An 18,421-nucleotide genomic window follows, 5' to 3' on the forward strand; every position below is an offset into this window, starting at 1 on the left:
ACTGCCAGCGACCAGTCAGGGAACGTGTTGTGGCCACGACCACTGCCAGCGACCAGTCAGGGCATGTGTTGTGGCCACGACCACTGCCAGCGACCAGTCAGGGAACGTGTTGTGGCCACGACCACTGCCAGCGACCAGTCAGGGCATGTGTTGTGGCCACGACCACTGCCAGCGACCAGTCAGGGAACGTGTTGTGGCCACGACCACTGCCAGCGACCAGTGAGGGCACGTGTTGTGGCCACGACCACTGCCAGCGACCAGTCAGGGAACGTGTTGTGGCCACGACCACTGCCAGCGACCAGTGAGGGCACGTGTTGTGGCCACGACCACTGCCAGCGACCAGTCAGGGAACGTGTTGTGGCCACGACCACTGCCAGCGACCAGTCCGAAAACGTGTTGTGGCCACGACCACTGCCAGCGACCAGTCAGGGAACGTGTTGTGGCCACGACCACTGCCAGCGACCAGTCAGGGAACGTGTTGTGGCCACGACCACTGCCAGCGACCAGTCAGGGAACGTGTTGTGGCCACGACCACTGCCAGCGACCAGTCAGGGTACGTTTTGTGGCCACGACCACTGCCAGCGACCAGTCCGAGAACGTGTTGTGGCCACGACCACTGCCAGCGACCAGTCAGGGAACGTGTTGTGGCCACGACCACTGCCAGCGACCAGTCAGAGAACGTGTTGTGGCCACGACCACTGCCAGCGACCAGTCAGGGAACGTGTTGTGGCCACGACCACTACCAGCGACCAGTCAGGGCACGTGTTGTGGCCACGACCACTGCCAGCGACCAGTCAGGGAACGTGTTGTGGCCACGACCACTGCCAGCGACCAGTCAGGGAACGTGTTGTGGCCACGACCACTGCCAGCGACCAGTCAGGGCAAATTGATTGTGGCCACGACCACTGCCAGCGACCAGTCAGGGCAAATTGGTTGTGGCCACGACCACTGCCAGCGACCAGTCAGGGAACGTGTTGTGGCCACGACCACTGCCAGCGACCAGTCAGGGAACGTGTTGGGGCCACGACCACTGCCAGCGACCAGTCAGGGAACGTGTTGTGGTCACGACCACTGCCAGCGACCAGTCAGGGCAAATTGGTAGTGGCCACGACCACTGCCAGCGACCAGTCAGGGCACATATGGCCACTACCACTGCCAGCGACCAGTCAGTGCAAATTGGTTGTGGCCACGACCAATGCCAACGACCAGTCAGGACACGTGTTGTGGCCACGACCACTGCCAGCGACCAGTCAGTGGAAATTGGTTGTGGCCACGACCACTGACAACGACCAGTCAGGGCAAATTGATTGTGGCCACGACCAATGCCAGCGACCAGTCACTGCACATATGGCCACTACCACTGCCAGCGACCAGTCAGTGCATATTGGTTGTGGCCACGACCAGTGCCAACGACCAGTCAGGGAACGTGTTGTGGCCACGACCACTGCCAGCGACCAGTCAGGGCAAATTGGTTGTGGCCACGACCACTGCCAACGACCAGTCAGGACACGTTTTGTGGCCACGACCACTGCCAGCGACCAGTCAGGGAACGTGTTGTGGCCACGACCACTGCCAGCGACCATTCAGGGCACGTGTGTGGCCACGACCACTGCCAGCGACCAGTCAGGGAACGTGTTGTGGCCACGACCACTGCCAGCGACCAGTCAGGGAACGTGTTGTGGCCACGACCACTACCAGCGACCAGTCAGGGCAAATTGATTGTAGCCACGGCCAATGCCAGCGACCAGTTAGTGCACGTGTGGCCACTACCACTACCAGCGACCAGTCAGGGCAAATTGGTGGTGGTCACGATCAATGCCAACGACCAGTCAGGGCACGTGTTGTGGCCACTACCACTGCCAGCGACCAGTCAGGGCAAATTGATTGTGGCCACGACCACTGCCAGCGACCAGTCAGTGCACGTGTGGCCAGTACCACTGCCAGCGACCAGTCAAAGTAAATTGGTTGTGGCCACGACCAATGCCAACGACCAATCAGGGCACGTGTTGTGTCCATGACCACTGCCAGCGACCAGTTACAGCACGTATTTCATACCCACGACCACAGTTAGCGACCAGTCAGTGCACGTGTTGTGGCCACGACCACTGCCAGCGACCAGTTATACGTATATTTCAGGCCCACGACCATAGTGAGCGACCAGTGCAGGGCACAAGTTATGGCCACGACCACTGCCAGCGACCACTAGTGCACATAGACCAGTTAAAACATGTGACGTTTGACTACAACCACTACCAACAAAAAACCTCTGCCAACAATCATCTGGAGCAAGTAGCCGCACACCTGTAGTGGGTTCAACCACCGCCACTGACGTGCCACTGATAACAATGGCCACCGTCTCTGTATGCTGGTAGTGGTAATTAGAACTTCCGCACTTCTTCCTCTTCAATAAATAGATTCTGTAGTGGTTGAGAGATCATCCATATCATCCTCTTTATTATGGGAAAAATATGTGCTGAACAGTCACCTAGGTAGGTAAACAGCCCATGATTGTCATCTCGGCTAGCAATCACCCCACCAGTAGAATCAACACCCTGGCAACTTGACAACACCCCCTCCATCATGCATCAGCAGCACCATGGTAACTTGACAACACCCCCTCCATCATGCATCAGCAGCACCATGGTAACTTGACAACACCCCCTCCATCATGCAGCAGCAGCACCATGGTAACTTGACAACACCCCCTCCATCATGCATCAGCAGCACCATGGTAACTTGACAACACCCCCTCCATCATGCAGCAGCAGCACCATGGTAACTTGACAACACCCCCTCCATCATGCATCAGCAGCACCATGGTAACTTGACAACACCCCCTCCATCATGCAGCAGCAGCACCATGGTAACTTGACAACACACCCTCCATCATGCAGCAGCAGCACCATGGTAACTTGACAACACCCCCTCCATCATGCAGCAGCAGCACCATGGTAACTTGACAACACCCCCTCCATCATGCATCAGCAGCACCATGGTAACTTGACAACACCCCCTCCATCATGCATCAGCAGCACCATGGTAACTTGACAACACCCCCTCCATCATGCAGCAGCAGCACCATGGTAACTTGACAACACCCCCTCCATCATGCATCAGCAGCACCATGGTAACTTGACAACACCCCCTCCATCATGCATCAGCAGCACCATGGTAACTTGACAACACACCCTCCATCATGCATCAGCAGCACCATGGTAACTTGACAACACCCCTCCATCATGCAGCAGCAGCACCATGGTAACTTGACAACACCCCCTCCATCATGCATCAGCAGCACCATGGTAACTTGACAACACCCCCTCCATCATGCATCAGCAGCACCATGGTAACTTGACAACACCCCCTCCATCATGCAGCAGCAGCACCATGGTAACTTGACAACACCCCCTCCATCATGCAGCAGCAGCACCATGGTAACTTGACAACACCCCCTCCATCATGCATCAGCAGCACCATGGTAACTTGACAACACCCCCTCCATCATGCATCAGCAGCACCATGGTAACTTGACAACACCCCCTCCATCATGCAGCAGCAGCATCATGGTAACTTGACAACACCCCCTCCATCATGCAGCAGCAGCACCATGGTAACTTGACAACACCCCCTCCATCATGCATCAGCAGCACCATGGGAACTTGACAACACCCCCTCCATCATGCATCAGCAGCACCATGGTAACTTGACAACACCCCCTCCATCATGCATCAGCAGCACCATGGTAACTTGACAACACCCCCTCCATCATGCATCAGCAGCACCATGGTAACTTGACAACACCCCCTCCATCATGCATCAGCAGCACCATGGTAACTTGACAACACCCCCTCCATCATGCAGCAGCAGCACCATGGTAACTTGACAACACCCCTCCATCATGCATCAGCAGCACCATGGTAACTTGACAACACCCCCTCCATCATGCATCAGCAGCACCATGGTAACTTGACAACACCCCCTCCATCATGCATCAGCAGCACCATGGTAACTTGACAACACCCCCTCCATCATGCAGCAGCAGCACCATGGTAACTTGACAACACCCCCTCCATCATGCAGCAGCAGCACCATGGTAACTTGACAACACCCCCTCCATCATGCAGCAGCAGCACCATGGTAACTTGACAACACCCCCTCCATCATGCAGCAGCAGCACCATGGTAACTTGACAACACCCCCTCCATCATGCAGCAGCAGCACCATGGTAACTTGACAACACCCCCTCCATCATGCAGCAGCAGCACCATGGTAACTTGACAACACCCCCTCCATCATGCAGCAGCAGCACCATGGTAACTTGACAACACCCCCTCCATCATGCATCAGCAGCACCATGGTAACTTGACAACACCCCCTCCATCATGCAGCAGCAGCACCATGGGAACTTGACAACACCCCTCCATCATGCAGCAGCAGCACCATGGTAACTTGACAACACCCCCTCCATCATGCAGCAGCAGCACCATGGTAACTTGACAACACCCCCTCCATCATGCATCAGCAGCACCATGGTAACTTGACAACACCCCCTCCATCATGCAGCAGCAGCACCATGGTAACTTGACAACACCCCCTCCATCATGCATCAGCAGCACCATGGTAACTTGACAACACCCCCTCCATCATGCAGCAGCAGCACCATGGTAACTTGACAACACCCCCTCCATCATGCAGCAGCAGCACCATGGTAACTTGACAACACCCCCTCCATCATGCAGCAGCAGCACCATGGTAACTTGACAACACCCCCTCCATCATGCAGCAGCAGCACCATGGTAACTTGACAACACCCCCTCCATCATGCATCAGCAGCACCATGGTAACTTGACAACACCCCCTCCATCATGCAGCAGCAGCACCATGGTAACTTGACAACACCCCCTCCATCATGCATCAGCAGCACCATGGTAACTTGACAACACCCCCTCCATCATGCATCAGCAGCACCATGGTAACTTGACAACACCCCCTCCATCATGCAGCAGCAGCACCATGGGAACTTGACAACACCCCCTCCATCATGCATCAGCAGCACCATGGTAACTTGACAACACCCCCTCCATCATGCATCAGCAGCACCATGGTAACTTGACAACACCCCCTCCATCATGCATCAGCAGCACCATGGTAACTTGACAACACCCCCTCCATCATGCATCAGCAGCACCATGGGAACTTGACAACACCCCCTCCATCATGCAGCAGCAGCACCATGGTAACTTGACAACACCCCCTCCATCATGCATCAGCAGCACCATGGTAACTTGACAACACCCCCTCCATCATGCAGCAGCAGCACCATGGGAACTTGACAACACCCCCTCCATCATGCATCAGCAGCACCATGGGAACTTGACAACACCCCCTCCATCATGCAGCAGCAGCACCATGGTAACTTGACAACACCCCCTCCATCATGCAGCAGCAGCACCATGGGAACTTGACAACACCCCCTCCATCATGCATCAGCAGCACCATGGGAACTTGACAACACCCCTTCCATCATGCATTTTTGGGTATGTATTAATGTGAGTCTCCGTCGCTCGTGACCCCGCAAGGTATGATATTTACAACGGTCGCCCATGAGCAGTGATCACTGCTGGCCATGATCTGTGCCTCAGTCACCTTCTAGCTGTGTTGGATATGACCCATACCTTTATCACGCTCTGACAGTGTTCACTGCATTGTATGATCTATGCTACCCTCACGAGCCTGCGGTGTTCAGCGCTAAGTACCTCCATCAGTGGTCACTGCTGGGGGTGACCTGTAACTCCATCACCCTCCATCAGTGGTCACTGCTGGGTATGACTTGTAACCTCATCACCCTCCATCAGTGGTCACTGCTGGGTATGACTTGTAACCTCATCACCCTCCATCAGTGGTCACTGCTGGGTGTGACCTGTAACCTCATCACCCTCCATCAGTGGTCACTGCTGGGTGTGACCTGTAACTCCATCACCCTTCCTCAGTAGTCACTGCTGGGTATGACTTGTAACCTCATCACCCTCCATCAGTGGTCACTGCTGGGTATGACTTGTAACCTCATCACCCTCCATCAGTGGTCACTGCTGGGTGTGACCTGTAACTCCATCACCCTCCATCAGTAGTCACTGCTGGGTGTGACCTGTAACTCCATCACCCTCCATCAGTGGTCACTGCTGGGTGTGACCTGTATCCCCATCACCCTCCATCAGTAGTCACTGCTGGGTGTGACCTGTAACTCCATCACCCTCCATCAGTGGTCACTGCTGGGTGTGACCTGTATCCCCATCACCCTCCATCAGTAGTCACTGCTGGGTGTGACCTGTAACTCAATCACCCTCCATCAGTGGTCACTGTTGGGTGTGACCTGTAACTCCATCACCCTCCATCAGTGGTCACTGCTGGGTGTGACCTGTAACTCCATCACCCTCCATCAGTGGTCACCGCTGGGTGTGACCTGTAACCTCATCACCCTCCATCAGTGGTCACTGCTGGGTGTGACCTGTAACTTCATCACCCTCCATCATTGGTCACTTCCGGGTGTGACCTGTAACTCCATCACCCTCCATCAGTGGTCACTGCTGGGTATGACTTGTAACCTCATCACCGTCCATCAGTGGTCACTGCTGGTTATGACTTGTAACCTCATCACCCTCCATCAGTGGTCACTGCTGGGTGTGACCTGTAACTCCATCACCCTCCATCAGTGGTCACTGTTGGGTGTGACCTGTAACTCCATCACCCTCCATCAGTGGTCACTGCTGGGTATGACTTGTAACCTCATCACCCTCCATCAGTGGTCACTGCTGGTTATGACTTGTAACCTCATCACCCTCCATCAGTGGTCACTGCTGGGTGTGACCTGTAACTCCATCACCCTCCATCAGTGGTCACCGCTGGGTGTGACCTGTAACCTCATCACCCTCCATCAGTGGTCACTGCTGGGTGTGACCTGTAACTCCAACATTCTCCAACAGTGGTCACTGCTGGGTGTGACCTGTGACTCCATCACCCTCCATTAGTGGTCACTGCTGGGTGTGATCTGTAACTTCATCACCCTCCATCATTGGTCACTTCCGGGTGTGACCTGTAACTCCATCACCCTCCATCAGTGGTCACTGCTGGGTGTGACCTGTAACTCCATCACCCTCCATCAGTGGTCACTGCTGGGTGTGACCTGTAAGTCCAACATTCTCCATCAGTGGTCACTGTTGGGTGTGACCTGTAACTCCATCACCCTCCATCAGTGGTCACTGTTGGGTGTGACCTGTAACTCCATCACCCTCCATCAGTAGTCACTGCTGGGTGTGACCTGTATCTCCATCACCCTCCATCAGTGGTCACTGCTGGGCGTGACCTGTAACTCCATCACTCTCCATCAGTGGTCACTGTTGGGTGTGACCTGTAACTCCATCACCCTCCATCAGTGGTCACTGCTGGGTGTGACCTGTATCTCCATCACCCTCCATCAGTGGTCACTGCTGGGTGTGACCTGTAACTCCATCACCCTCCATCAGTGGTCACTGCTGAGTATGACCTGTAACCTCATCACCCTCCATCAGTAGTCACTGCTGGGTGTGACCTGTAACTCCATCACCCTCCATCAGTGGTCACTGCTGGGTGTGACCTGTAACTCCATCCCCCTCCATCAGTGGTCACTGCTAGGTGTGACCTGTAACTCCATCACCCTCCATCAGTGGTCATCACCCTCCATCAGTGGTCATCACCCTCCATCAGTGGTCACTGCTGGGTATGACCTGTAACTCCATCACCCTCCATCAGTTGTCACTGCTGGGTGTGACCTGTAACTCCATCACCCTCCATCAGTGGTCACTGCTGGGTGTGACCTGTAACTCCATCACCCTCCATCAGTAGTCAATGCTGGGTGTGACCTGTAACTCCTTCACCCTCCATCAGTGGTCACTGCTGGGTGTGACCTGTAAGTCCAACATTCTCCATCAGTGGTCACTGCTAGGTGTGACCTGTAACTCCATTCTCCTCCATTAGTGGTCACTGCTGGGTGTGACCAGTAACCTCATCACCCTCCATCAGTGGTCGCTGCTGGGTATGATCTGTAACTCCATCATCTTCCATCAGTAGTCACTGCTGGGTGTGACCTGTAACTCCATCACCCTCCATTAGCGGTCACTGCTGGGTGTGACCTGTAACTCCATCATCCTCCATCAGTGGTCACTGCTAGGTGTGACCTGTAACTCCATTCTCCTCCATCAGTGGTCACTGCTGGGTGTGACCTGTAACTTCATCACCATCAGTGGTCATTGCTGGGTGTGACCTGTAACTCCATCACCCTCCATCAGTGGTCACTGCTGGGTGTGACCTGTATCTCCATCAGCCTCCATCAGTGGTCACTGCTGGGTGCGACCTGTAACCTCATCATCCTCCATCAGTGGTCACTGCTGGTTGTGACCTGTAACTCCATCCTCCTCCATCAGTGGTCACTGTTGGGTGTGACCTGTAACCTCATCACCCTCCATCAGTGGTCACTGCTTGGTGTGACCTGTAACTCCATCACCCTCCATCAGTGGTCACTGCTGGGTGTGACCTGTAACTCTATCATCCTCCATCACTGGTCACTGCTGGGTATGACCTGTAACTCCGTCACCCTCTATCAGTGGTCACTGTTGGGTGTGACCTGTAACCTCATCACCCTCCATCAGTGGTCACTGTTGGGTATGACCTGTAACTCCATCACCCTCCATCAGTTGTCACTGCTGGGTGTGACCTGTAACTCCATCACCCTCCGTCAGTGGTCTCTGCTGGGTATGACCTGTAACTCCATCACCCTCCATCAGTGGTCACTGCTGGGTGTGACCTGTAACTCCATCACCCTCCGTCAGTGGTCACTGCTGGGTGTGACCTGTAACTCCATCATCCTCCATCAGTGGTCACTGCAGGGTATGATCTGTAACTCCATCACCCTCCATCAGTTGTCACTGCTGGGTGTGACCTGTAACTCCATCACCCTCCATCAGTTGTCACTGCTGGGTGTGACCCGTAACTCCAACATTCTCCATCAGTGGTCACTGCTGGGTGTGACCTGCAACTCCATCACTCCCTGGTATTGTTCACTGATAAGTACGATCTATCTCCATCACCTGTCAGCAGTGTTCGCTGCCGCATATAATCTGTGACGCCGTCACGTGTTTGTAGTGTTCACTGCTGAATATAATCTGTGACGCCGTCACGTGTGTGTAGTGTTCGCTGCTGGATATGATCTGTGACGCCGTCACGTGTGTGTAGTGTTCGCTGCTGGATATGATCTGTGACGCCGTCACCCGCTCTCACTGTTCACTGTCCGGCCTTGTAGAGGTGTAGGTGGACGACCATTCCATCTGTTTCAGTCTTGGCAGCTGGAGTAACAGTCAGCCACTGGGACAAAGAAGGGAACGTGATAGCCACACCGTCACCAGCAGACATAACAGGTAGTTCCCATGGCTCAGACGAGCTTGTTAAGGTCACAGTATTTCAGTGATGCTGTAAAATGTTCCGAAAGTGACCTGTCAACCATGATAAAGATATTGATTTCTTATCTAGGCCACTATGCCACCTTATCTTGACTATATTCCTGTGGGCAGGTCATTGTAATGGGTCTTATCAATTAGCTTAATCGAGAAATATATACCGTCATTAGACCCTAATGATCCTAAGTGATGGGTAAGGGCAGTCACGTAATGGGCACCTCACTAGTAACATTTGGAAGGAAAATGTATTAATGGAATTCTATTACTTATAAGATCATTGTTTGATCAATATGGGTGTAGTGGGGAGGCTGGGGACATTAAGGTGAAAATATGGGATTTGGGGAAAAGATGATTAATCAACAAAACCCACGAAATTCTCATTTAACATCTCACCCAGGCTCGGGGTACCTTATTTTGCCGTCATTTTCTTTGTCCACTTTTAATATGTTGAATTTGAAGTGGTTGTATTGGAGAGGATGATTGAAACATGCATAGAGCACATACATACATACATACATACACACACACACGTACATGCATACACACATGCACACACACATGTGCATACTTGGCAGAAGCTAGGGTAAGTTTGTAGGGGTGGGTTGGGAAGGTGGGGGTGATATGTACACAAGATGAACTGATGGAACAGTATGAATGTAAAACTCTCTTCCCGTAACAGAAATGATAATCACAAATAGTAATTACTGAACAAAAGTAATATGTATTTTGGGCCATAATTAACATTTTTACTTGTGAACATTAAAGTAAGAAGATGTTGGATGAGGTTTTATGTATTTTGATTTCTAGATGTGATGTTTATACCTTGAAGTTAACCCTACATTTCATATGATTGTCTCATTCCCATTTGTAGAAATCAGTAGACTGGGCAACTTTTTGTCGTAGATATCAATCAATAATCAGGAGTAGACTGACCCTTTACCAGCTCTTGGGCCAATTGTCCACAGCTGCCCCAGCTATACATGAACTCTACCTTTTCATAAACTAGATATTTTGAGTTTTGTGATTCAGTCTTTTAGGTTTACCAGCTATATGGACTAAAATTATTTCCATATGACTGTCAATGACATAGTTTATATTTTATACTTGTTTGCTGTTTCACTTGTACCAGGTAGTGCCAGTGCTCACATCTGCTTTCTACCCATTATGAAAAATATGCCAAAACCAGACCCCACTATCCATGGCCAAGCCTCACTGACGTTTCTGTGGTTTTCCCTGACCACTTCATATGCCAGGTTTAGCTCATTAATCACATGTTGCTCCAATTTGCTCTGCCTCTTGCATACCTCACACCCTTCTGCATATTCAGACCTTGATCACTCAAAGATGCAAAGCTTCTTTCAAACCATCCTTCTACCTCATCATTGGTTTCTCCCCTCTTGTCAGTCTCTCCACTTCTGACATGTATATCCTTTTAGTCATTTCTATCATTCATCATCTTCGTATGTCCAGACCATTTTGGAACACCCTCTTCCGTTCTCTCATACATACTCCTCTTACTACCACACCTCTCACATACACAGTTTTATCCTATTCATTCAACTTCCTCACACGATGCTGTCCTCGGATATATCATTATCAGTACTCTGAACCTGCTCCATGCTATTTGCCTATGCCTTACATCAATGCCATGTAATTAGGAATACTAGGCCACCCAGCATAGCCATCAAAGACAGTGGCCTCTCTCTCCTGACACATCTGAATACGCCGAGGACCTTAGCCCCCCATCTGCCTTATGGCTTGTTTTGGCTTCTGTGGTTCCATTTATTGCCATATCTACTCCCAAGTATCTATAACACTTGACTTTCTCCAATTTCTCTCCATTCATATGCACACACCAGCCATCTTGTCTCTGTCCATTGCAAAACCTCATAAACTTACTTTTATATTCTGATTAACTCACAGCTTTCCCCTTTCACACATTCTCTCTTATACAGAATCTAGCTTTCTCACTTTCTCATGTACATCTGTCATAAGATCCATGTAATAAGCAAACAGCAACTGACTCACCTCTCAAGTGCCCCAACCCCCAGCAGATTGCAGACCTGCCCCTCTCCAGTTCGCTTGCATTCACTCCCCTAACCATCCGTCCATACACAGGTTAAACAGCCATGGTGAAACCATTCATTGCTGTTGTAGACTCATCTTCACATGTTGTTACTGTTGTTGATATTGGTGTTGTTATTGTTATTGTTGCTTTTATTATTACTATTATTATTATTATTATTATTATTTCTTTTTCTTTCTTTCATACTATTCGCCATTTCCCGCGATAGCGAGGTAGCGTTAAGAACAGAGGACTGGGCCTTTGAGGGAATATCCTCACCTGACCCCCTTCTCTGTTCCTTCTTTTGGAAAAAAAAACGAGACGGGAGGATTTCCAGCCCCCGCTCCCTTCCCTTTTAGTCACCTTCTACGACACACAGGGAATACGTGGGAAGTATTCTTTCTCCCCTATCCCCAGGGATTATTATTATTATTATTATTATTATTATTATTATTATTATTATTATTTATATTTATTATACTTAATCACTGTCTCCCGTGTTACCGAAGTAGCGCAAGGAAACAGACGAAAGGATGGCCCAACCCACCCACATACACATGTATATACATAAACGCCCACACACGCTCATATACATACCTATACATTTCAACATGTACATGCATATACATACACAGACATATACACATGTACATATTCAAGCTTGCTGCCTTCATCCATTTCCGCTGCCACCTCGCTACACATGAAATGGCACCCCCCTCCCCCCGAGTGCATGCGAGGTAGTGCTAGGAAAGATAACAAAGGCCACATTCGTTCACACTCAGTCTCTAGCTGTCATGTGTAATGCACCAAAACCAAAGCTCCCTTTTCACATCCAGGCCCCACTAAACTTTCCATGGTTTACCCCAGACGCTTTGCATGCCCCGGTTCAATCTATTGACAGCATGTCGACCCCGGTATATCACATCGTTCCAATTCACTCTAATCCTTGCATGCCTTTCGCCCTCCTGTATGTTCAGACTCTGATTGCTCAAAATCTTTTTCACGCCATCCTTCCACCTCCAATTTGGTCTCCCACTTCTCATTCCCTCCACCTCTGACACATATATCCTCTTTGTCAATCTTTCCTTATTCATTCTCTCCATGTGACCAAACCATTTCAAAACACCCTCTTCTGCTCTCTCAACCACACTCTTTTTATTACCACACATCTCTCTTACCCTTTCATTACTTACTCGATCAAACCACCTCACACCATATCTTTTCTTCAGACATCTCATTTCCAACACATCTGCCCTCCTCCGCACAACCCTATGTATAGCCCATGCCTTGCAACCATATAACATTGTTGGAACCACTATTCCTTCAAACATACCCATTTTTGCTCTCCGAGATAATGTTCTACTCTTCCACACATTCTCCAACACTCCCAGAACATTCGTTCCTCCCCCACCCTATGACTCACTTCCGCTTCCATGGTTCCATCTGCTGCTACATTCACTTCCAGATATGTAAAACACTTCACTTCCTCCAGTTTTTCTTCATTCAAACTTGTACACATTCATACTTGCTGCCTTCATCCATTCCCGCTGCCACCTTGTCCCTCAACCCTACTGAACCTAATAACCTTGCTCTTATTCACATTGACTCTTAGCTTTGTTTTTTCACACACTTTACCAGACTCTGTCACCAACTTCTGCAGTTTCTCACCAGAATCAGCCACCAGTGCTGTATCATCATGTTTTTTTTTATTTATTTATTTTGCTTTGTCGCTGTCTCCCGCGTTTGCGAGGTAGCGCAAGGAAACAGACGAAAGAAATGGCCCAACCCACCCCCATACGCAGTTTATATACATACACGTCCACACACGCAAATATACATACCTATACATCTCAATGTACACATATATATACACACACAGACACATACATATATACCCATGCACACAATTCACACTGTCTGCCTTTATTCATTCCCATCGCCACCTCGCCACTGTATCATCATGTATTATTATTATTATTAATATATATATTTTTTCATACTTGATCACCTTTTCCTGTGTTAGTAAGGTAGTGCTAGGAACAGACGAAGAAAGGCATCATTACCTCTCATTCTTCCTCGTGCTGTCAGACCCCACAGACCTTTCCATGCCTGCTTCACATGCTGTGGTTCAGTCCATTGATAGTACATTGACCTTTGTATACCACATTGTTCCAGTTCACTTTATCCTGTGTATGCCTTTCACCCTCCTGTATGTTCGGGTCTTATTTACTCAAAATCTTTGTCACTTCATCCTTCTATTTCTAATTTGATCTCTGTTTCTCTTTGTTCCTTCCACTTCTTACACATATATCCTCCTTTTCAACCTCTCCTCTTTTATTCTCTCCATCTGCCCAAACCTTTTCAGCACACTCTCCTCACCTCTCACAGCCACATTTTTTTATTACTTTATTTATTGATGGTTATAATAATAATGATGATGATAATAATAATGATGATAGTGATGATGATAAAAATAGTAATGATGATAATTATGATATTTTTATTTATTTTTATTCATATATATTTTGCTTTGTCGCTGTCTCCCGCGTTATTGAGGTAGCGCAAGGAAACAGATGAAAGAATGGCCCAACCCACCCCACACACAAGTATATACATACATGTCCACACATGCAAATATACATACCTATACATCTCAACATATACATATATATATATATACACACACAGACATATACATATATACACATGTACATAACTCACATTGTCTGCCTTTATTCATTCCCATCGCCACCCCGCCACACATGAAATAACAACTCCCTCCCCCCTCATGTGTGTGAGGTAGCGCTAGGAAAAGACAACAAAGGCCACTTTCATTCACACTCAGTCTCTAGCTGTCATGTAATAATGCACTGAAACCACAGCTCCCTTTCCACATCCAGGCCCCACAGAACTTTCCATGGTTTACCCCTGACGCTTCACATGCCCTGGTTCAATCCATTGACAGCACGTCGACCCCGGTATACCACATCGTTCCAATTCACTCTATTCCTTGCACGACTTCCACCCTCCTGCGTAATGATGATAATGATAATAATAATAATAATAATACGGCAATACAGCGTTTGGTTCATCTGGCCTCCGTCTGCGCCACACTGCACTGAACCAAGTGGCCGGAAGTCAGCACCACAAGTAAAGCATCCTCCTCGAAGGCTCAGAGTGGGGTGCCTAAATGTGTGTGGATGTAACCAAGATGTGAAGACCCTTACTGGAAAAACAATCACTCTTGAAGTAGAACCTTCAGACACAATTGAAAATGTGAAGGAAAATAGTGAAATTGGAGAAAAAATGTAGCTTAGACATTGAAGCTTATTGATACAGTGGTTAAATTGATGAGAACTGCTATTGACGTTTGTGTAAATAAATTATACATTTCCTTTTTTTTCCATAGCCAGAGGTTGAACCATTATGTGACATTCATTTTTTTTTCATTCATTTCAAGCTAGAAGTTTCAGTTTTCTAAATTGTTTCTTACATTTTTCATATGTATATATATGTATGTGTGTGTGTGTGTATATGTGCGTATGTATATGTGTGTGTATGTGTATATGTATATATATGTGTATATTATCCCTGGGGATAGGGATGAAAGAATACTTCCCACGTATTCCTCGCGTGTCGTAGAAAGCGACTAGAGGGGACGGGAGCGGGGGGCCAGAAATCCTCCTCTCCATGTATTAACTTTCTAAAATGGGAAACAGAAGAAGGAGTCACGCGGGGAGTGCTCATCCTCCTCGAAGGCTCAGAGTGGGGTGCCTAAATGTGTGTGGATGTAACCAAGATGTGAAAAAAGGAGAGATAGGTAGTATGTTTGAGGAAAGGAACCTGGATGTTTTGGCTCTGAGTGAAACGAAGCTCAAGGGTAAAGGGGAAGAGTGGTTTGGGAATGTCTGGGGAGTAAAGTCAGGGGTTAGTGAGAGGACAAGAGCAAGGGAAGGAGTAGCAATACTCCTGAAACAGGAGTTGGAGTATGTGATAGAGTGTAAGAAAGTAAATTCTCGATTGATATGGGTAAAAATGAAAGTTGATGGAGAGAGGTGGGTGATTATTGGTGCATATGCACCTGGGCATGAGAAGAAAGATCAAGAGAGGCAAGTGTTTTGGGAGCAGCTGAATGAGTGTGTTAGTGGTTTTGATGCACGAGACCGGGTTATAGTGATGGGTGATTTGAATGCAAAGGTGAGTAATGTGGCAGTTGAGGGAATAATTGGTATACATGGGGTGTTCAGTGTTGTAAATGGAAATGGTGAAGAGCTTGTAGATTTATGTGCTGAAAAAGGACTGATGATTGGGAATACCTGGTTTAAAAAGCGAGATATACATAAGTATACTTATGTAAGTAGGAGAGATGGCCAGAGAGCGTTATTGGATTACGTGTTAATTGACAGGCGTGCGAAAGAGAGACTTTTGGATGTTAATGTGCTGAGAGGTGCAACTGGAGGGATGTCTGATCATTATCTTGTGGAGGCTAAGGTGAAGATTTGTATGGGTTTTCAGAAAAGAAGAGTGAATGTTGGGGTGAAGAGGGTGGCGAGAGTAAGTGAGCTTGAGAAGGAGACCTGTGTGAGGAAGTACCAGGAGAGACTGAGTACAGAATGGAAAAAGGTGAGAACAATGGAAGCAAGGGGAGTGGGGGAGGAATGGGATGTATTTAGGGAATCAGTGATGGATTGCACAAAAGATGCTTGTGGCATGAGAAGAGTGGGAGGTGGGTTGATTAGAAAGGGTAGTGAGTGGTGGGATGAAGAAGTAAGAGTATTAGTGAAAGAGAAGAGAGAGGCATTTGGACAATTTTTGCAGGGAAAAAATGCAATTGAGTGGGAGATGTATAAAAGAAAGAGACAGGAGGTCAAGAGAAAGGTGCAAGAGGTGAAAAAAAGGGCAAATGAGAGTTGGGGTGAGAGAGTATCATTAAATTTTAGGGAGAATAAAAAGATGTTCTGGAAGGAGGTAAATAAAGTGCGTAAGACAAGGGAGCAAATGGGAACTTCAGTGAAGGGCGCAAATGGGGAGGTGATAACAAGTAGTGGTGATGTGAGGAGATGGAGTGAGTATTTTGAAGGTTTGTTGAATGTGTTTGATGATAGAGTGGCAGATATAGGGTGTTTTGGTCGAGGTGGTGTGCAAAGTGAGAGGGTTAGGGAAAATGATTTGGTAAACAGAGAAGAGGTAGTGAAAGCTTTGCGGAAGATGAAAGCCGGCAAGGCAGCAGGTTTGGATGGTATTGCAGTGGAATTTATTAAAAAAGGGGGTGACTGTCTTGTTGACTGGTTGGTAAGGTTATTTAATGTATGTATGACTCATGGTGAGGTGCCTGAGGATTGGCGGAATGCGTGCATAGTGCCATTGTACAAAGGCAAAGGGGATAAAAGTGAGTGCTCAAATTACAGAGGTATAAGTTTGTTGAGTATTCCTGGTAAATTATATGGGAGGGTATTGATTGAGAGGGTGAAGGCATGTAGAGAGCATCAGATTGGGGAAGAGCAGTGTGGTTTCAGAAGTGGTAGAGGATGTGTGGATCAGGTGTTTGCTTTGAAGAATGTAGGTGAGAAATACTTAGAAAAGCAAATGGATTTGTATGTAGCATTTATGGATCTGGAGAAGGCATATGATAGAGTTGATAGAGATGCTCTGTGGAAGGTATTAAGAATATATGGTGTGGGAGGAAAGTTGTTAGAAGCAGTGAAAAGTTTTTATCGAGGATGTAAGGCATGTGTACGTGTAGGAAGAGAGGAAAGTGATTGGTTCTCAGTGAATGTAGGTTTGCGGCAGGGGTGTGTGATGTCTCCATGGTTGTTTAATTTGTTTATGGATGGGGTTGTTAGGGAGGTAAATGCAAGAGTTTTGGAAAGTGGGGCAAGTATGAAGTCTTTTGGGGATGAGAGAGCTTGGGAAGTGAGTCAGTTGTTGTTCGCTGATGATGCAGCGCTGGTGGCTGATTCATGTGAGAAACTGCAGAAGCTGGTGACTGAGTTTGGTAAAGTGTGTGGAAGAAGAAAGTTAAGAGTAAATGTGAATAAGAGCAAGGTTATTAGGTACAGTAGGGTTGAGGGTCAAGTCAATTGGGAGGTGAGTTTGAATGGAGAAAAACTGGAGGAAGTGAAGTGTTTTAGATATCTGGGAGTGGATCTGTCAGCGGATGGAACCATGGAAGCGGAAGTGGATCATAGGGTGGGGGAGGGGGCGAAAATTCTGGGGGCCTTGAAGAATGTATGGAAGTCGAGAACATTATCTCGGAAAGCAAAAATGGGTATGTTTGAAGGAATAGTGGTTCCAACAATGTTGTATGGTTGCGAGGCGTGGGCTATGGATAGAGTTGTGCGCAGGAGGATGGATGTGCTGGAAATGAGATGTTTGAGGACAATGTGTGGTGTGAGGTGGTTTGATCGAGTGAGTAATGTAAGGGTAAGAGAGATGTGTGGAAATAAAAAGAGCGTGGTTGAGAGAGCAGAAGAGGGTGTTTTGAAGTGGTTTGGGCACATGGAGAGAATGAGTGAAGAAAGATTGACCAAGAGGATATATGTGTCAGAGGTGGAGGGAACGAGGAGAAGAGGGAGACCAAATTGGAGGTGGAAAGATGGAGTGAAAAAGATTTTGTGTGATCGGGGCCTGAACATGCAGGAGGGTGAAAGGAGGGCAAGGAATAGAGTGAATTGGAGCGATGTGGTATACCGGGGTTGACGTGCTGTCAGTGGATTGAATCAAGGCATGTGAAGCGTCTGGGGTAAACCATGGAAAGCTGTGTAGGTATGTATATTTGCGTGTGTGGACGTATGTATATACATGTGTATGGGGGGGGGGTTGGGCCATTTCTTTCGTCTGTTTCCTTGCGCTACCTCGCAAACGCGGGAGA

The 18,421-nt window shown here is 48.4% G+C and overlaps 1 protein-coding gene across 2 annotated transcripts in view; it reads left to right on the forward strand.

Moving 5' to 3' along the window:
- The first annotated feature begins 9,108 nt into the window (after positions 1-9,108).
- Positions 9,109-18,421, forward strand: part of LOC139748651 (lipase member H-like) — a 147,065-nt gene continuing 137,752 nt past the window's right edge. The window contains exon 1 of one of the 2 annotated variants that reach the window (XM_071661909.1): positions 9,109-9,446. The gene's annotated coding sequence lies outside the window, so the exon portion shown is untranslated. The remainder of the gene's footprint in view (positions 9,447-18,421) is intronic. The other variant, XM_071661908.1, reaches the window with a different exon arrangement.

The sequence above is a fragment of the Panulirus ornatus genome, chromosome 5 (assembly GCF_036320965.1).
Source record: "Panulirus ornatus isolate Po-2019 chromosome 5, ASM3632096v1, whole genome shotgun sequence".
Lineage (NCBI taxonomy): Eukaryota > Metazoa > Arthropoda > Malacostraca > Decapoda > Palinuridae > Panulirus > Panulirus ornatus.